Source organism: Ooceraea biroi, chromosome 1 (assembly GCF_003672135.1).
Source record: "Ooceraea biroi isolate clonal line C1 chromosome 1, Obir_v5.4, whole genome shotgun sequence".
NCBI lineage: Eukaryota > Metazoa > Arthropoda > Insecta > Hymenoptera > Formicidae > Ooceraea > Ooceraea biroi.
This window is the reverse complement of record NC_039506.1, coordinates 12925435-12946326: the sequence shown is the minus strand read 5'-3', so window position 1 is coordinate 12946326 and position 20892 is coordinate 12925435. Positions and strand designations below refer to the sequence as shown.

At 35.3% G+C, this 20892-nt stretch overlaps 1 protein-coding gene and 1 long non-coding RNA gene across 2 annotated transcripts in view; both read right to left on the bottom strand.

The window, feature by feature from the left end:
• LOC105275088 (cytochrome P450 4C1) overlaps positions 1-20892 on the bottom strand; it is a 48610-nt gene that overhangs the window by 26224 nt on the left and 1494 nt on the right. The window lies entirely within an intron of this gene.
• LOC113562907 lies at positions 16049-16977 on the bottom strand. Its single transcript, XR_003407235.1, has 2 exons — positions 16543-16977; positions 16049-16203 (listed from the first exon to the last, which is right to left on the bottom strand). It is a non-coding gene; the product is annotated as an uncharacterized LOC113562907 (long non-coding RNA).

The following is a 20892-nucleotide window of genomic DNA, read 5'->3' as shown; positions in this document are numbered from 1 at the left end:
TAGGCTCTGGCTTTGGCATTATAGTTCCGCTGACATTTGTTTCTCATTTGGCAACATCCCACAACCAAAATGTTTGCTGACATAGCGTGTTGTTGCGTGTTATGGAAGCGTTCTCTTTATCCAAGGTAATCTTTTCTAACAGTAACATTAATATTAAAAGTATTCAAACTAAGTATTATATTATAAAGAAAACTAAATATTTGTACATATAATTTTACCAGTATTCTTTAACTTATTGCAGTTAATCTATGCATATGTAAAATGGTAGTAGATGCAAAAGTCGCATTGCAAGAATGCAACGCCGAGTCATTTCCACTTATACGGAGCATTTAGAAATACTTAATTTCATTATCAATCTTTAGAGTTTTGTACATTTGATAATGATAAGCATTTCTAAATGTTCCGTAGAAGTGAAGACGGCCCGGTATTGTATTCTTGCAATGTGACTTTTGCATACATAACCTACTACACCATTTTACATATGCATAGATTAACTGCAATAAGTTAAAGAATACTAGTAAAAATATATGCACAAATATTTAGTCTTTATAATAATACTTATTTTAAATCAATGTTAGAAATTAAGGATTACCTTGGATAAAGAGAGCACTTCCATACCACGCAACAACACGCTGACACGATGAAAAAACCAGCAAGAACTGAAAAGAACGCAAGGATGCCAACGACGAAAAGAGGAAATATTTTAAATATACAGGGTGTCCCATTTTATATTTGTCAGTCAAATATTTCGATATGACGTTGGGTGTTTTCCATCAACGACACAGTGCGACACATAGTATCATTCTATCTTCTTTCAATACCAGTGAACAACAAAGATAGAATGATATTGGGAGCTTTCCAGCAACGACACAGTGCGACACAGAGTATCATTCTATCTTTGTTGTTCACTGGTATTGAAAGAAGATAGAATGATACTCTGTGTCGTACTGTGTCGTTGCTGGAAAGCTCCCGTTGCTTCAGAGAAAAATGTTTCAAACAAAAGTGGTATGGCTTCGAGGGGGCAAGATGATGATATTATCACTTTAATTATAGATGGCGCCACTTTAGAGATTTTATCATGGCGGCCATTTTTTAAAATGGAAGTCGATTTTTTTCTCAAAATAGAAGTTGTACCTGACAATGAGATGAATACAATGGTTTTTCGTTTTTTGCAATTGGGTCATTTTTCAGTGAGTTACAGCGGTCCAAAGTATGATATTTTATAATTTAAGTAAAAAGCTTCCATCTCCATACAGTATGCGTATTTTGTGACTCCAAACCACCCTCCACCTCTGTGTGTGTACGCGCGCGAGCGTGTGTCTGTGTATGTTGTTCCTATCCATTATCCTGTTCTGGACTGATTCTGTTTGATAATCCATCAGCTCCAGACTGATTGACACGCATTTTGCCATGCTTATCATTACCAGGATGAACGACGTGCACGTGGCGAGGCTTTTATTAAGCTTTGGAGTGCTTGATTTACGTGAATCCCCTTACCTCTCACGATTCGGTGTGCTTGATTAGCTTGAGTCCCCTTGCCTCTCACAATTGTTTATAAACATATTACAAAAGATGTTCAAAGACGTTTCCATTTTCTTGGACACATAAATGCGGTTCTTTGCTCTCAACAGCTAACAGTTTCTAGTAATACGACCCGTGGTATATTTGTACAAGCAGTTTTAATTCTCTGAATCATATCTTCTCGAGTTGTGGGTTCGCGCTCGTACACGACATTTTTTAAATGTCAATCACAACTCGAGAAGACATGATTCAGAGAATCGAAACTACTTGTACAAACATACCACGGGCCGTATCACTAGAAACTGTTAGCCGTTGTGAGCAAAGAATCGCATTTATGTGTTCAAGAAAATGGAAACGTCTTTGAACATCTTTTGTAATATGTTTATAAACAATTGTGAGAGGCAAGGGGACTCAAGCTAATCAAGCACACCGAATCGTGAGAGGTAAGGGGATTCACGTAAATCAAGCACTCCAAAGCTTAATAAAAGCCTCGCCACGTGCACGTCGTTCATCCTGGTAATGATAAGCACGGCAAAATGCGTGTCAATCAGTCTGGAGCTGATGGATTATCAAACAGAATCAGTCCAGAACAGGATAATGGATAGGAACAACATACACAGACACACGCTCGCGCGCGTACACACACAGAGGTGGAGGGTGGTTTGGAGTCACAAAATACGCACACTGTATGGAGATGGAAGCTTTTTACTTAAATTATAAAATATCATACTTTGGAACGCTGTAACTTACTGAAAAATGATCCAATTGCAAAAAACGAAAAACCATTGTATTCATCTCATTGTCAGCTACAATTTCCATTTTGAAAAAAATCGACTTCCATTTTAAAAAATGGCCGCCATGATAAAATCTCTAAAGTGGCGCCATCTATAATTAAAGTGATAATATCATCATCTTGCCCCCTCGAAGCTATACAACTTTTGTTTGAAACATTTTTCTCTGAAACGACGTCATATCGAAATATTTGACTGATAAATATAAAATGGGACACTCTGTATATGTTATATTCATGTTATAATATATACAGGGTGTTTCCTAATTAAGTAGACAAACTTAAGGAGGATATTCCTTGGCTTATTTTAAGAAGAAAAGGTCATATAAACATATGTCCTAAACTGCTTTGTTTTCCAAAAAAAGTACATCACTGTTTTCGTTCCCTTTTCGTTTATTATAGAACAGTTTGTGTTATTGCAAATGAAACAAATGAAAAACTTTTTGATTGGTCCTGTCTTTCTTCCCTTGAAACTTAACGGTGCTTCGTATCTACATTTTCTTGAAGATGAGCTACCTTTGGAAGATATTCCACTCATGCTCAGAAATAGAATGTGGTTTATGCATGATGGCGCTCCACCCCACTTTAGCTTAGCAGTTCGTCAATTTTTAAACAGGAAGTTTGCCAATCGATGGCCTTATGGCCTGCAAGATCCCCAGACTTAAATTCAGTAGACTTTTTTCTATGGGGACAGCTTAAATCTTTAGTTTACGCTACACCTATTCAAAATGAAGAAGATCTCAGAAATCGCATAATAGATGGATATAAAAGAATACGTAACACTCCAGGTATTTTTGAGCGTGTACGTCAATCAATGGAAAGGAGAGTTGAGGCGTGTATCATGACTGCAGGTGGACATTTTCAGCAGTTACTGTGATGTTATTATTTTTCTTTTTAGTTACTATTTTCTTTTTCGTTATAATTTTTCTTTTTGGTTACTATTGTTTTTCATTTGTTTCATTTGCAATAACACAAACTGTTCTATAATAAACGAAAAGTGAACGAAAACAGTGATGTACTTTTTTTTGGAAAACAAAGCAGTTTAGGACATATGTTTATGACCTTTTCTTCTTAAAATAAGCCAAGGAATATCCTCCTTAAGTTTGTCTACTTACTTAGGAAACACCCTGTATAATATAAAATGAATATAACATCTCTATATAACACGTTGTATAACATCAAAGTAATAATAACACAACAAAATTACCTTTTTAAAAAAAAGGTATAAAAAAGCGTCAAGTATACGCGCCTGAAGTTCTTTCAAAAAAGGACTCTATAAAACTAATGATATGAACAAATTGCGCCAACTATAATGGGTATATTTATGCAAACCAGAAAATCTATTACTTTATTATTACTCTTTGGCCGATATTCATTGTTGATTCTGATTTAAGACCATCTTAAGTACAATCATAAGATATTTGAAACCAATCACACAGTCGTATTAGCATCTTAAGACATTACTTCAGATCGTCTGGAAATAAGAATGGACTATGAATACTAGCCTTTGATATTAAAAAATAAAGAACATAATAATATTAAACAGATATTTTTATACGAATAACTATTTTAATACATAGAAATATATTTATTAATACAAATAAGTGTTTTTTTCAAAATACTTGGCGCTGCTAAACCGAATGATTATGTTAATTGCCTCATTCTCTTTTTTTCTTTTTTGTGAATGCGTGCATGTGTGTGTATGTGTGTGACATTAGAATTAAGCATAGAATAAGTTTAACTACATTCCCAGCAAACACAAAGTAACAGTAATATACATGTTAATTATAATTTCCCACTCAACGATGTAGTTGTTACATAACACGTATGTTATGTTCTATTTATATTAATGAGTGGGAAATTATAACTAACATGTATATTACTGTTACTTTGTGTTTGCTGGGTTTATACATATATGTATTTCAGCGAGTTGTTATGTAATTTAGAGTTTAAGGAAATTATTGTAATCTTTAGATTATTTAAATACTAAGACAATTTTTGATTCGGTTTAGCAGCGCCAAGTATTTTGAAAAAACACATTTGTATTAATAAATATATTTCTATGTATTAAAATATTTATTCGTATAAATATATATATATCTGCTTAATATTATTATGTCCTTTATTTTTTAATATCAAAGGCTAGTATTCATAGTCTGTTCTTATTTCCAAACGATCTGAAGTAATGTCTTAAGATACGACTGTGTGATTGGTTTCAAATATCTTATGATTGTACTTAAGATGGTCTTAAATCAGAATCAACAATGAATATCGACCAAAGAGTAATAATAACCCAGATAGCCAAATCGGACAGAGCACGTTTTACAATTGTGTTCTACATTATTATGTTGACAAAACTGCAGCAACAGCTAAGCATGATCTGCCCTCTTAATTAATGTCGGCAGAAATATAGCAGAAAACAAGCAGTCTCTGCGTTATGCTTCAAAAAATACTATAAAATTTAAGCAGATCTTAACATAAAAAGTTTAGATTTTAAACATTATGTGTTGGCATAATATATCGACAGATAATAAACTGAAAGTGAGCATAACATGACATCATGCTATATTGGCAGAATATCCTCAGAAATCGAGCTAATCTGCAAGCACGACGTGACGGCAGAAACGCGGCAGAAATGGAGCATGCCCTGCCATGTCAAAATATAACAGCACAAACACAGCAAAAATACAGCATAGCTTGTTGCCACGTTTTTAGCATCACGATGCAGATCATGCTCCATTTTTTCTGCGTTTTTGCCATTAATAGCTGATAAGATAGATCGTGTTCTGTCTTTACCGCGTTTTTGCCATTACGGTATGATGGCAGACAATGCACGATTTTTTATTTATATTTATATTTTATTAAACGGGAAAAACCCTCTAGTATACAGTAGATTACAAGAGAAAATGAAAAAAAAGACGAAGATGAAGAGTACATAGAATCCAACGGACACGTGATACAACGAAAACGAAAAAACATGATGTTGTTTGATTGCGGTACAAATCAATGGGCAGTGACATTCCATTAATTAGTAAATTCACTGCAAGGATAGTCCAGTATATACAGTCCCACAATAGTGGTCAATACAAAAAATACAACCATTGTTATCACCCACCTTGAATCTTAATACGGGGAAAAGCAGCTCTAATCGCATTAGGAGAAGCATAACAAAAGTCAATATATGGGGAAAATGTATTCGCAGCAATACGGAGACGATTTAATGGCTTATGGTAACCACACGATGAACGAAGAGACTCAACATGAAACAATTCAGCCCGCCTTACGGTCCTACCAGGGACATGCAGACCGATGCATTCCAGCAAATCTGGGCAATCAATGCGACCGCTAATTATGTTCCGCACAAACACCAGATGCGCCTGAGTTCTCCTGTCCCTTAAAGATAACAAGCCCAATTCGCGATGCAAATAATCATAATCGTGGTCAAAAAAGTTCATCGGTCTAAGCAACCTAAAACTGATCCGGCGGAGAAAGCGGTGCTGGATATGCTCAATTATGTCGCACTGATATACCAGATAGGGAGCCCAAACTATAGATGCGTATTCGAGCAGAGGTCTCACGAGGGAACAATACAGAAGCCTCAAGGTACCAACATTACTGAAAAACTTACAGGCCCGGTTGACAAAGCCCAACCTTCTAAGCGCATTGTTCGTAATAGTTTCTATATGTTTTTTAAAGGATAAGTCGCTACCAAACGTCACACCCAGATCACGGATGGAATCAACCTTGGTAAGAGTAGTTCCACTCAAAACGTAATCATGCCTATAACCATCCGTTTTCCGGCTGAAGTGAACAACATGACACTTAGATAAATTAAGCCTCATGCCATTATCCTCACACCAAGTATCCAATCTCAAAAGGTCACACTGAAGTAACCATGCATCTACAGAGTTAGAAATTCTTCTATATACCTTGAGGTCATCTGCATAAAGTAAAAAATTCGAGTTCTCAAATACATGTTTGATGTCATTAATAAAAATGTTAAATAATAGAGGACCCAAATGAGACCCCTGCGGGACTCTCGATGTAACCACTACGTCCCTCGACAGCGTATTATTGAATCTCACCGCCTGCAGCCTACCTGTTAAAAAACTGGATATCCAATTCAGAAACACACCATCAACGCCAACCAGCCGTAACTTCTTTAAAAGAATCACATGATCAACTCTATCAAATGCCTTACTAAAGTCTGTATATACGGAGTCAACCTGTGATCCATCGTCAAGAGCATTTGTAATGTAGTCATGATATAAAACAAGGTTGGTCGACGTTGACCGTCCCGCCATAAATCCATGCTGCTCATTAACTATGATATTCTTCATCAATGAAGACATTTTACACGCCACAATGCAGTCAAACAACTTGGCTATATCGCACTGCTTGCTAATAGGTCTAAAATTGGTTACAACATTGTCACCACCTTTAAAAACAGGCGTCACAATGCATTTTTTCCAGAAACTCGGGAAAATGCCACTGGACAATGATTTGTTAAATATCATTCAGAGGATTCTCGACAAAATATAGCAGCATGACTTTATAAATATAGATGGGATTCCATCACTACCTGGGCTAGAGCTTGATTTCATTCTATTTATCTGTGTAAAGACTTCTCCAATACTGATATCTATGGATATTACTTCACTATTGGTTTTCACACCTACATCATGCCCCGTCATGTCGATTAGGATCGAACCATTTGACGCGCCACAAGTAATGCTATTATTATTGTACACAGACTCGAAAAAGTCAGCAAAGTGATTCTCCGTAGCTATCTCATCACTCGTATGCACCCCATCCCTATAGACATAAGGGGGAGAGGAGCCCTTATTAGTAATAGTATTTATAAAATTCCAGAAATTATTGATATTATTCGGGATGGAGTTCTCGGTTCTACCGACATAATCCCTCCACACCACCTCAGACAGAGCCTTACATTGTGATCTGGCATTTGAAAACACCAGATAGTCTGAGAACAAATTAGTTCTTTTAAAAGTATAGTGAGCTCTCCTTTTTGATTTAACAAGGGCAATCAATTCTCTTGTGAACCATCTAGGGTAGGTAGATGGACGAATCGTGCATACCGGTACATACGATGAAGCGGCATAATCCAGGTGCGAGTACAGTAAACCAACAGCGCTCTCAACGCTCAATCCCTCAAGCTCCACGTCCCAGTGAATACCTCCCAAATAATCATTTATTGCCACGTAATTCGCGCGACTAAAGTTCCGTTTCACAACTCGTGGCCCGCATTCAAGTTCCACCTTTGAACACGGCAACGTAAAGTCAAGGGCTGGGTGATACTTATCGCAGCTTAACAATGATTCGACGGCCAGATACGCCGGGGCCATTTGAACGGTAGAAAAAACAAGATCTAGCGTATTACCAGTCACATTGCTAACAAAGTTGTGTTGGTACAGTTGCAACTCATTGAAATGAGTTACCAGTGTATTTGCTTGCCTTAACATATTACATCGGCCTTTAATTTCATATGTTAGAACTCCCCGAACGTCAGAACCGACCACCAAGTGTGGAAGATTATAGTCACCGGCAATGACCAGATCAATATTGCGAGATTTGGAGCAAATGTCCTCAACAACCGAGCAATGCGACTCGTAAGTCATCGTATCCGATCCCAGCGGTATATAGACCGCACCGAAAACAATGTGTTTATGACCAATCTGGACATCAATGTATAAATGTTCTACAGCTGATTCACAAATATTTAGCGCCCTCGATGGATAGATCTCACGGACCGCTATCAAAACGCCACCTCCTCTGACGCAATCACCAGAAGCGCTCTCTCTGTCACAACGAAATACATTATACCGGTCCAAACCAAGTTCAGCATTATTTATACTTTTATTCAACCACGTTTCGACTAGGATTATCACATCGTACGACATCGTAGATAAGTTCGATGCACAGCGCAAATCCGGCAATTTAGTTCTCAGACCACGCACATTTTGGTAGTATACTCGAGGATAAATTACACGTTTTTTGAATTCATTGGCTGATTCGCATTTACAATTTTAGGCACACCACCAATATATCTAATTGTCTTACTCTCGCCCGCGTCTTGAAGCTCTCTGAGATGAGCTTTTAGATTCATCAAGTACTTTCGTTGTTTCGGTGTTTGATCTTGATAGATTTTTGCTGGTCCAGTGTACTTCCCCTTATTGCGTAGTACCAGTATCGCTTCTTGTTTTGAAGAAAATGAAACGCACAGAGGCCTGGGTTGACCATGTTTCTTCACTCCCAATCTTCTAACTTTATAACTCGGCTCCAAACTGGGCAAGATAGTATGAAGAACATCGTTAACAAGATCCTTATCCGAAACGTCGTTACTATCCGAATGTTCCGGTTCATCTAGAGAAAACATAATGATATTCGAAGCTCGACTTTCTCGTTCCGCGATCTCGGCGAACAGATCCTCCTCGGCCAGCGATACTCCATCACTGGCACGCCGCTCCACATTTTCGAGTCCGTCAATCCTCTCAGCCAGTTTCTGCATATCCTCCCTTATAATTCCAATGTCGGCCTTAAGAGATTCTACTATCTCTCTCCGAAAAATGGCAAATTCAGACCTTATCAGCTCGCGAATCTTATTGATAGCCGAACCAGAGAGACCGGCATCCGCCGGACAGGCCGTACAATCTAGAAATTTTCCATTCAGATACGGATGCCCAGTACGAGGGATGCACGCTGGATGAGAAGCAATGCCACACTTAATGCAGACAATAGGCTTTGCCACAATCGTGTTGCAACCTTTACACACTTTTTTATTATCGGACATGATGATTTAAAATGTATCGAGCAAATTCAACCGTCAATACAGCGAGTACAGCAAAGTTGTTTGTCAGAGAGTCGAGGAAAACACATTCAACCTACACCGCTGACTAGACTAGACTAGTTTTTGTTGCGTTTGTGCCGTATATATCTAATATGATAGATTTTGCTCGATATTTGTTATTTTTCTGCTATCATAACATAATAGTAATTCATACTCGATTTTTGCTGTATTTTCATTATCAAATTACATCAACAAGATGTGCTATCAGAAACTAAGCTTAATGGGAACGCAGCAGATTAGAATCTGCTGCAAAGTCATGATTGACTTTGCTTGTATACTGCTGGCATTTTGCTATCTGGGAAAGTAATAGATTTTCTGGTTTGCATAAATATCCATTGTAGTTGGCGCAATTTGTTCATATCATTAGTTTTGTAGAGTCCTTTTTTGAAAGAACTTTAGGCGCGTATACTTGGCGCTTTTTTTAAAAAGGTAATTTTGTTGTAATTTTACACATTTTGTAGTGTGAAGTATGTTATTCTTTTTTATAATATATAAGGAGATGGTCTCGCTGCGCGTATACCTGGCGCGAGACACTACCGTGTCTCTTGAACCTCCTGAGTAACAAGTTTCAGGCCAATCTGTTTGATTTTTAAAATTACGTCCGCCGTATTGGTTCCGCCATTTTGAATTATTTATTTTTGACTTCAAATTTGTAATCAGCGTCCCCGAAAACTCTTATTGTGGTAAGTTTCAAAAAATGAAATTTACTAGAAAACAACGTGAAACAAAGGGTTAAGATACTATAGCATTTCACAATTAAAGTGAAAGTATATTGATAAATATGAAATATTACATTATATTTATAATTATTTTATATTTTGTTATCATACACACACATAATAATTAACATTTTAGTCTATGTCATACAAGCTCTCTTTAATGCATTAGCTCTATATACATAACGAGTCATCTCGATCCTTGTTGCCATCTAGTGGCGACACCTAGAGACTCACATTTCTTCATTCCCCTTACCGCGAGCCCCCTTGCCATCACTTGACGATGATAGAAAAAATGGAGTATCTTAATCGAAAAATCGTGACATTTCGACTTTGCATCGCAATATCTTCGCTCGTAGGACACGTAGGAGAAAAATGAAAACACTTTTATTACATAATTCGATCCCAAGCTATCTATTGAGCCTACTCTGAACTTGATCCGTTCAGCGGTTATTGAGATCTAATAGATGATTTTCCAGCAACGACACAGTGCGACACAGTGTATCATTCTATCTTTGTTGTTCGCTGGTATTAAAAGAAGATAGAATGATACACTGTGTCGTACTGTGTCGTTGCTGGAAAACCCACATAATCTGAGTGTCTGCGAAAGCGTCGCTTCGCGTAATAGTGTCACGGTTCGGTCTCGTTGCGCGTATACTTGGCGCGAGACACTATCGTGTCTCTTGATATAGCATTTGTAATATCACGTGTTATGTTCAATTTATATTGCTGTTATATTATTATAACCAGGAAATACCCCAGCCAGCAAAACGATAACATAATGAGCTCTTAAAGAGGTCATATTTGAGAGTATGATGTCTTACAATACCATCAAAAAGATATCATAATGATATCATAATGTTGCCCAATGCGTCGATTTTAGAGGAAATGAAGACATCATAGAAATGATGTCGCAAAGAGCTCTTCAAAGTGACATGTAATAGATGTCACAAAAGCCTTTATATTAGGAGGTGGACAGTGACCGAAATAATGTTATTAATAACAGGGCAGCGATCACTTAACTGTTCTCTTAGAGAGGAAATGTGATAAGTTTCATTAATATATATGGAATTTACCAATGACACTTTTCGCGTTTCTTCTTTAGCGGAACAGTTAAGTGATCGCTGTCCTAGCTGTTATTAATTATTTCTGTGGAATATTTTCTATAAAATAAGTGTAGGATATAACGTATAATTATTTATTTTTTCTTAAAAATTTGGCTCAACAGTTTTTACCAGATCTAAAATGGCATTTTTGAGTCCATAATGAACATATTCTCCAGGAGGAACATCACGCACAATAATATTTTTTGGAGTCTTCAGCAATGTCCTAGGATTAAGTGGAAGATTTTTCACGTCTTCTCCATTAACATTTTTTAATAATTGCAGTAGTGCACCAGCTGCTGCATGAGAAATGTTATATTCACATATCCATTGATTTAATTGCTCGTTAAAGTTAATACAGGGTGTCCCATGGGAAGTTGCTGAAAGTAAACGATTGGTTCTCCCCTCCATGACTTCAGAAAGGGTCTTACGGTTAACGGTCGTTCATCTGAGTGTCCGCAGTTTTATTCTGGTTGTGGTAGATGCAAGTCCGTGCGCGTCAAAATGAGTAATCTGACGACGGAAGAAAAGATTTATCTTGTCGAGTGCTTCTTTTCCAGAGGAATTGTTTATAGCAATGCTTACAGGGGGTTTCGTACTAAATACGGAACACATAAAGTTAAGAGCGAAAACACGCTGAAAAGGTTAGAATTTATTATTTCTTTAAACGTATGCGTTACGTCACTCCATTTTTTGGCAATAAATCTGCATTAAAATAATGTTTTGTGTTATTTTTATCAGAATTATCGATAATTTTATGCAGTATGGAACTATCCAAGACCGTATGTCTACATGATCTGCCAGGTCCTTCTGTGTCTGTAGCTGCAGAAGAAAACATTGAAGATATTAAGAAGTATTTTGAAGAGAATCCAAATTCTTCCATTCGGAAAGCTACCCAAGCTCTTGAAATATCCAAAACAACGTTACACAGGATTTTAAAACATTTCCTGAAAATGCATCCCTATAAAATAACATCGCATCAATTGCTAACCAAACGTGCTATGACGAAACGTGTGGAATTCTGCAAGACGATAAATGAAATGTTTGAAGATGGAGAACTTGATGCAAAATTGATAATTTACACGGACGAAGCACATTTCTGGCTAAATGGTTATGTTAATAAACAAAATTATAGATTTTGGGGGTCGGAAAATCCCAACGTTTCCCTGGCTAAACCTTTACATCCACAAAAAATAACAGCATGGGCTGCGATCTCGGTAAAAGGAATTTATCTGCAATTCTTCGAATCAACAGTCACTGGTGAAAGTTACAAGCAGCTTCTCGAAACACAATTCTTCCCTCATGCAAAAAAAAGAGGCCTGGTCAGAGGATTTCATTTCATGCAGGATGGAGCAACACCACATCGAACCCAGGAGGTCTTCGAAACAATCCATAAAGTTTATGGCAATCGAGTCATCGGTCTGGGATACCCCAAATTTGCCCAGGGGGGGGGGCTAGAATGGCCACCGTACTCGCCGGATTTAAATCCATGTGACTTCTTTCTTTGGGGATACATTAAGGACCATTGTTATGCTGGAAATCCAGAAACAGTGTCAGATTTAGTAGTAGCTATTAAAAAGGTTGTCAGCAACATTAAAGACGACATGTTAGAAAAAGTTTTCACAAGTTTTCGTAAAAGAATTGATTTTTGTACAAATTCAGATGGTGCACACTTTGAAAATATTTATCATTAGCTTACTTGATTATTAGCATATTTTTCATTAATAAAATAAACCGATATACAAACATTTTGCTAAATTTTATTTATACCCATTAAAAACTGCAGACTTTCCTCTTTCCAACGCAATTTTTGTTTCTTTAATAATTGCATACGTTTAAAAATGACAGCTGATTAGTTTCAGCAACTTCCCATGGAACACCCTGTACTTTCCTGGCGTCTTAGAATATTTACATCACAATTTTCTCGATTATCACTATCCGACTCTGATGATTCCATATCAGAATAACATTGGAACACACATTATATTTTTCTTGCCGAGTCTGATTTGTGTTTCTGGATGTGCTTGCACATGGTTATTTTCAATATTTTTACTTTGAGCAACCCAGTAAGCAAACTGTCAGCAGTATGTCGACAGATTGGCAGCAGATTCAATCAAAATAATGCAACAGATCCGGTACCATCTGTGTCCGCATTAAGATTGTGTTCTGCCAGCAGATTCTGCTAACATGATCTGACAGCAGATTGGCGACAGAAACCGAGCAGAGCCTGCCGACATAACCTGGTGGCAGATTGGCGGCAGAAATAGATAAGGATTTGCGCAGTGTAGGTGGCAGCAGATTGGGAGCAGAAATCGAGCAGGCTCTGCGAGAAAGTGCCGTAGTAGTACAAATTTATTGGAGCAATATTGGTTAACAATATAAATCTAATTTTTTATGTGGGGTATGAATTAATTTCTTATATTGGTCCACTATTGTAAAGTAATCTGTTTTTTTAATCAATACTTAATTTGATTAAATGGGCAAATTTAATGCCTTCAGATTGCTTGCGGCGTGTGTGGACGTTGTCCATGAGAACCTCTGTGCCGCAAGTGCAAAAATTCTTAGAAAAATTAATATTATTATGTCAAGACGCGTATATTAACTTATATAACTGTCAGGCTAAATCTTAACATCGAGTAAGAACTCAACATGTTCACCACCTAGCGGTGCGGAGCGAAAACGCATATTCCTAGCCGTGTAAATTTGAATAGTGTCAAAAGCTGCAGATCCTGTTCGGTTTCTGCCGCCAACCTGGCGCCAGGTTATGTCGGCAGGCTCTGTTCGGTTTCTGTCGCCAATCTGCTGCCAACTGAACTGCGCAGATCCTGCTCTATTTCTGCCGCCAATCTGCCGCCAGGTTATGTCGGTAGGATCTGTTCAGTTTCTGCCGCCAATCTGCTGTCAGATCATGTTATAAGCAGGATCTGCTGGCAGAACACAAGCTTAATGCGGACACAAATGGTACCGGATCTGTTGCATTATTTTACTTCATATCTGCTGCCAATCTGTCGGCATACTGCTGACAGTGTGCTTACTGGGTGGATTTTGTACCCAATCTGTGGCCTCTCTGCTCACATATTTTGTCGAACAGATTTTGCCAATGTCTGTTCTTCGCAGGTTTGGCTTACTGGGAACTTCACTTTGAACAACTTCAATATTTTCACTTTGAGTTGCATTGTTGAAATTCAATATAATTTTACGCAAAGATTACACGCAATAGCAACAAAAAAGAAATATATTGAAACGCAAATATAGAAAATAGCACAATACGCTCTGTGTGCCACGTGCTCTTGACAAATCAAATGTTCTCGCTTTTTCAAATAAACAATTCTAAATAAACAAATATAATACTGAATACAAACTAATATGCTCTCTCCTTGTTACGCATACATGAACTTATAATATCTAACAAAAAAGGTTTACTTATCTTTTACACGCTTTCTGTATCGGTGAGCTCACCCGCGACTGGTCTACCTAAAGGGAGAGAGAGCCTTCGCCGCGCTACGCAAGCATATATATCGATTTAATTAAGGCATGTTTCCACACAATCAGAGAATAGACAAGACCGTAAGAGGGCGCCAGAATTACTATTTCCAACATGCATGATTATGCAACTCACAAACTTTACGGAGTCTTCTGGTTTTTTGACTTGCTGACAGGCTTTTAAAATCTTTGCGGAAAGACATTCTGACATTCACAATAACAGTTTTGCAGGTTATCAAATCTAGCTATAATATACCGAGGTTATCGACTATACTGAGAACACATTATGATCTCGTTTCCATGATATCTTTTATATTTCTTTCTAAGGATAACATTGCGAGTTCTCTTATTAGACATCTCTACAAATAGACAACATAAAGAGCTCGTTTCAAAGATGTCTCTTAGAATGACAACTTAAAGAACTCATGTTCCCAACAATGCTGACTGGGACAGTTATAATAAAGTTTTAAAACAAAGTAATATTACAGTTATAAAAGGAAATTATGTAGCCTCAATATTAATAGTGCATAACAACTGTTATATTATCTTATTTTTCTTTTGATGGACATACATACAAATTTTTGGTACCTCGATGGGGTCTCCAATTTCAATGATAATTGCTGATATGGTGTTACAGGACGTGGAACAGGTTGCTATAAATAGTTTGAATTTTGAAGTTCCTATATTTTTTAGATACGTCGACGATGTTTTGTTTGCTACCGACCCTAAATATTTTGACATTATTCTGGAGACTTTTAATTCGTTTCATAATAGACTGCAGTTCACGATTGAAAATAACGATAATAACATTATTAACTTTCTTGACTTTTCTATAAGTTTTGTTCAAAGTGCGCTTAGTCCCAGTGAGCATTGTGATATCAAAAAGAGCTCTTCAAGTAATCAAGTTTGAGAGTTGGACTTCTGACAATGCCATCTTGAAGATAACATAATGATGTCAATAAGCTCTCTAATGCGTCAATATTTGAGACAAAAACGACATCACATAAATGGCATCTAAAGGAATACAAGAATTTGATATCTTATAAATGTCAAGAAAATGTTAACATTAAGAATTGCTATTTACTAGTACTATTTATATGAAAAAAGATAAAATAACCGAATATATGTATTACATATATAAAATTTTATTACACGTACATATAGAATATAATATTATTATAATATTATAAAATCATTTTAGAAATTACATTTTAATAATACAAAAATAATTTTTTTATAACATACAAAACTATAATTTCAAAAATAATAGAAAATACTGAATTGGTGTATGTATACGACTCACATATATGCATACAAAAAATGAACATGTTATATTAAAATTTTAATTAAACTTTTAATTTCATTTGAATACTTGCCATATTGCACGCACGTGAAAACTAAAATCATGACAATAATATAAAGAAAATTTCAATATCACTTTTAAACATTTTTTAAACATTTACCGATAAACACAATCAAATATTAGAGTCAAAATCAAATATTAAAAAAATTAATGGATGCATTCAGTAATACAATCGCTCACTGAGCGACTAAGTAGATCCGCTACTTTTTCTCCACTATTTTTCTAAACATTTCATTTCTTCAATTCATGTCGTTTGGTATTTTGATTGATCCAATCTCCAGCATGCTGTAACCAGATTTTAATAACTGTTTGGATAGAATGGGAAGAAATACTGTTTCCACTACCACTGATAATGACTTCTGTAAAAATACGATTAATAAAATTTTTTTAATAAAAAATTATTAATTAATAAAACTTATAAATTGTTCATTTTATGTATTTATTATTTTCTAAAAATATATTAAGAAATATCAGAATACAAATGTTTCCAAAAGAAATTAAAATTAATTCTTGAACGTTAAACGTATGTAGTGAATACTTAATGAACAAAATTAACTGGAAATAATATATAATAATAATAGTTATTATAATAATTTGGAAAAATTGCAACAAAACTATTTTTACAATTGTTTTGCTATTTATGCTCAATGCAATTTTCATTATTATAAAAACATAATGACAAAAAATGATAACGTTACCTCTTGTTTCCTTCTTCCTAGTCTCTTGTAGTCAGGTTATGTTCCACTCAGTGAACTTTATTAACAATATTATAGAAAAAAATTAAAGCCGAGTGAGACCGAAAAATAGTGCCAAAGTTCTTTCTCTCTTTGAGAGTAATTCTCTCTCTATATATATAGTAATTCTTTGTATTTTATAGATATTTCTGCGTGCAATGTAGCGCTATATACCTTTTGCCATATGAAAGTAAATGGTCGCAAATAACCGCGCGAGGCACGATTGCACGGAAGGTATCATAAAGAGCTTTTTTGAAAGACATCTTATGAAAAGATAACTTATTGATATCGTTTTTAGAAGATGTTAATGAGGTCTATAAAAAGTCTTCTTAAAGAACTCATGCTCTCAATAATGCTCACTTATTGATATCGTTTTTAGAAGATATTAATGAGGTCTACAAAAAGTCTTCTTAAAGAACTCATGCTCTCAATAATGCTCACTGGGGTTTTAATTGGTATTACAAGCCCACTTTTTCGGGGAGATTTCTTAATTTCAATTCACATCACCCTATAACTCACAAACGCGGTGTGATATTTTACCTGGTGGAGAGGGTTCTGCGCCTGTCTGATCCACAGTTCCAAAAAGAGAATTTGGACTTAGTTATTAATACTTTATTAAACAATGGCTATCCGTTACAATTTATTTTTGCTAATATTAATCACGTTTTGAGGAAACATGTATACAAGGATGATAACATAGCTGACGACAACAGAAAAAAGTACTTTACGATTCCTTATGTAAAATACATTTCAGAATCTTTGGCTAATAAGGTTAGAGGGTTTAATTTTAATGTTGCATATAGGTGTTCTCATTCTCTCAACGGTATCATCATATCTGGAAAGGACCGCATAAATAAGATGTCGCATTGCAATGTGGTGTACAAAATATCTTGTAAGGATTGTGAGGCATCTTATGTAGGCTAGACGAAGCGTCAGCTCTGCACTAAGATGAAAGAACACAAGAACGATATTAATAAGAGATCTGGTTCTCCATCAGTCATCTCTTCCCATCGTAGTAATTTCAATCATGATTTTAAATGGAACGAGGTTCAGATTTTAGACGAAGAGACATTATATAAAAAAAAGGTTGATCTCGGAAATGGTCAATATTAAAAGACAAAAGGAATCGCTTAATTTGCAAAGTGACACACGGCTTTTATCAAAGGACTATTTGCCGATTTTAAACTTGTTTCCTGCTCTCTGACCTTCCCTTCCATCTCACACTTGTTTGCTTGTATGTATGTCTTGGTTTGCTGAGCCTCGCTTATCTCAATAAGGTTCGTTACATCATAATGACGAGATCTAACAAGGGAACATCGGCAACTGTCAAATTCAAAAAATTCTGAAACTTTGCATAAATATAGAGTAGATGAACCTAATAAGGAAACAATTTTCTGTTGGGGCTCATATTCACTTTTAGTGGTGGAAACACCCCTTCGAAAAATTTTGGTTTTATTCTTTCTAAGCGAATATCGTCGAAAGGATGAGAGATACGAAAAAATGTTTCGAATAAAAGTTGTATGGCTTCAAAAGCGCTTTATATCTGTGTACATAGATTTTCCAAAAATTGTAAATTTTTCAAAATGCCCCCACCACTCACCCTTTTTTTGGAAATTTAAAAATCTTTTTGCAACTAAAATAAAACTTATTTTACACCAAATTCAACCATATATAACAAAGTTATAAAATTTCGAAAATATATTTTTGAGAAATAATTGGAGACATCCTTATATGTATACGTATGCTGTCCGCACCAATCTTATCGGCTCGTTACTTGGCAACAGTCTCTCTTTTTTTCATTATGATTTTCCACAGTACGAGATAACGAAGAAACATGTATTCGTAATACATTTAATTAAATAATAAAGAATTGTTTCATATTGTTGCATTCATTTTATACATAATAATAATAGTTAACGTACATAGCAAACTCACAAATAGGCAAAAAATAAATCATCATCTGTAATAATAGAATAACACAGCGCGATATAAATAGCGCGAAAATAAACATATGTATAGTAATACATTATGCACCATGCATATAAATCATACATAAAGTTTTCTGTTATGTAGATTTATATTCATAAGCCTGGAATATTGTCAACACGCTTATATTGATGCACATTTGATATAATATGTAATTCCAGACAGTCATTGCGACTGCAAACAAAAGTACATATGAATACCAAATTAGCTATAGTTCTATGATCTTTCAAAGTTAACAGGTTTCGTACAATTAATACGTATTTATAATTGTGATTATATAATTTCATCGGTTTATACGTCTCATTGATTATATATCATCATATATTTAAATAGAAACAAACAAACTACAATAGACTACAATATTGAAAGAAATATGTAGAGAATACTCTAATTACTTATGCAGTAGTAATTACATGCTACTTACACTTCTTTATTATTTAATTAGATGTATTACGAATACATGTTTCTTCGTTATCTCGTACTGTGGAAAATCATAATGAAAAAAAGAGAGACTGTTGCCAAGTAACGAGCCGATAAGATTGGTGCGGACAGCATACGTATACATATAAGGATGTCTCCAATTATTTCTCAAAAATATATTTTCGAAATTTTATAACTTTGTTATATATGGTTGAATTTGGTGTAAAATAAGTTTTATTTTAGTTGCAAAAAGATTTTTAAATTTCCAAAAAAAGGGTGAGTGGTGGGGGCATTTTGAAAAATTTACAATTTTTGGAAAATCTATGTACACAGATATAAAGCGCTTTTGAAGCCATACAACTTTTATTCGAAACATTTTTTCGTATCTCTCATCCTTTCGACGATATTCGCTTAGAAAGAATAAAACCAAAATTTTTCGAAGGGGTGTTTCCACCACTAAAAGTGAATATGAGCCCCAACAGAAAATTGTTTCCTTATTAGGTTCATCTACTCTATATTTATGCAAAGTTTCAGAATTTTTTGAATTTGACAGTTGCCGATGTTCCCTTGTAAGACTTCTTGTTGTATAATTTAGTCTATTCACCTTACTACATCATGAAATTTAGTTATTTATTAAATGTATAATTTATGTATATTTGTTCTGAAAGGTATGGTATTCCATCTTGTAATTTAATTAAGTTATTTTGCGTATTATTATTGATATGATATATTGATTGGATAGGATTTTGCACTGAAGATGGCCCAACGCATGGACCGAAACGTTTGTTATTAATGTATCCCACGGTGGAATAAATGAACACTGGCATCAACATCTAACTACGCTCACAGCCTCATTTATTATCTATGTTATATTACGTGTTACTTCTGAGATATATAATAGTTATATTCTGTGTTTGCTGGGATGTTTGATGTGGAAAATTCTGTTACGCGAGTTAAGCATACTTAGCTATTTGTTTATACTTATTAAATTTTTTTTTCATTTGAATAATATAAAGTTGTTTGGTATAGAAACACCTTTTCACTATATGCTCTGCTTCTAATCTATTTTCATATAATGACGGCATCCTGAGAAATTTTGATATATTTCTAATATATTTTCCTTTACTATATTTTAGTTTTACATTTGTGGGCAATCACGTATATGTACGCCCCTGTGCATAGCACGGATTGGGCATAGCGGGCCGATACCGAGTTTAGTCTTATCCGATTAGTCAGTCGAGAAACATATTTACTGTTATCGTCCCGAGGTTCTAACGATTGTAGTGTTCTACGAGATCTAAATATATATTGCTTTGTTTCGAACTCCTATCTATTGAAATCCTGACCATAAAGAAGACATCCTGACGACACATTATATTGTAACATATCATTAGCATTACATAATTTCTTTTTATGTGTGAAAACTGAATACTGGAAGTCAAAAGTGTTATTTTACATGGATTCGACTCGAGATTTCAGGATTTACTGTACCAATTTCATTCGGATTACTCGCAATCGAAAGATCGTATCAACATTATATAATAAAAGTATCATTAGATTTTCTATGACCTTTGTTTCCGACATTATTTTATCGGACAAGGCGAAAAAAATGTGAAAACTCGAGATAAAGCTACTTGGTAGCGCCTCGACGATGCAACGCTACCGCGCCGCTTGATTATAAATTATCCATACTTGATAGTTGATTATGCGTATCTAATATGTGCTGCGCATAAGAAAAACAATTTATTCGTGAAGTTATTGGTGAATATTTATACAATGACTTCAAAAAATATTGTCAAAAAGAGTTCTTTTCGCCGAAACATCTATCCTGTATGATATTTCGACATAGTCGCACAAAAGTTCTGTTCTGTCATTCATGAATTTTAATTTTTCATTTAAGAACAATTG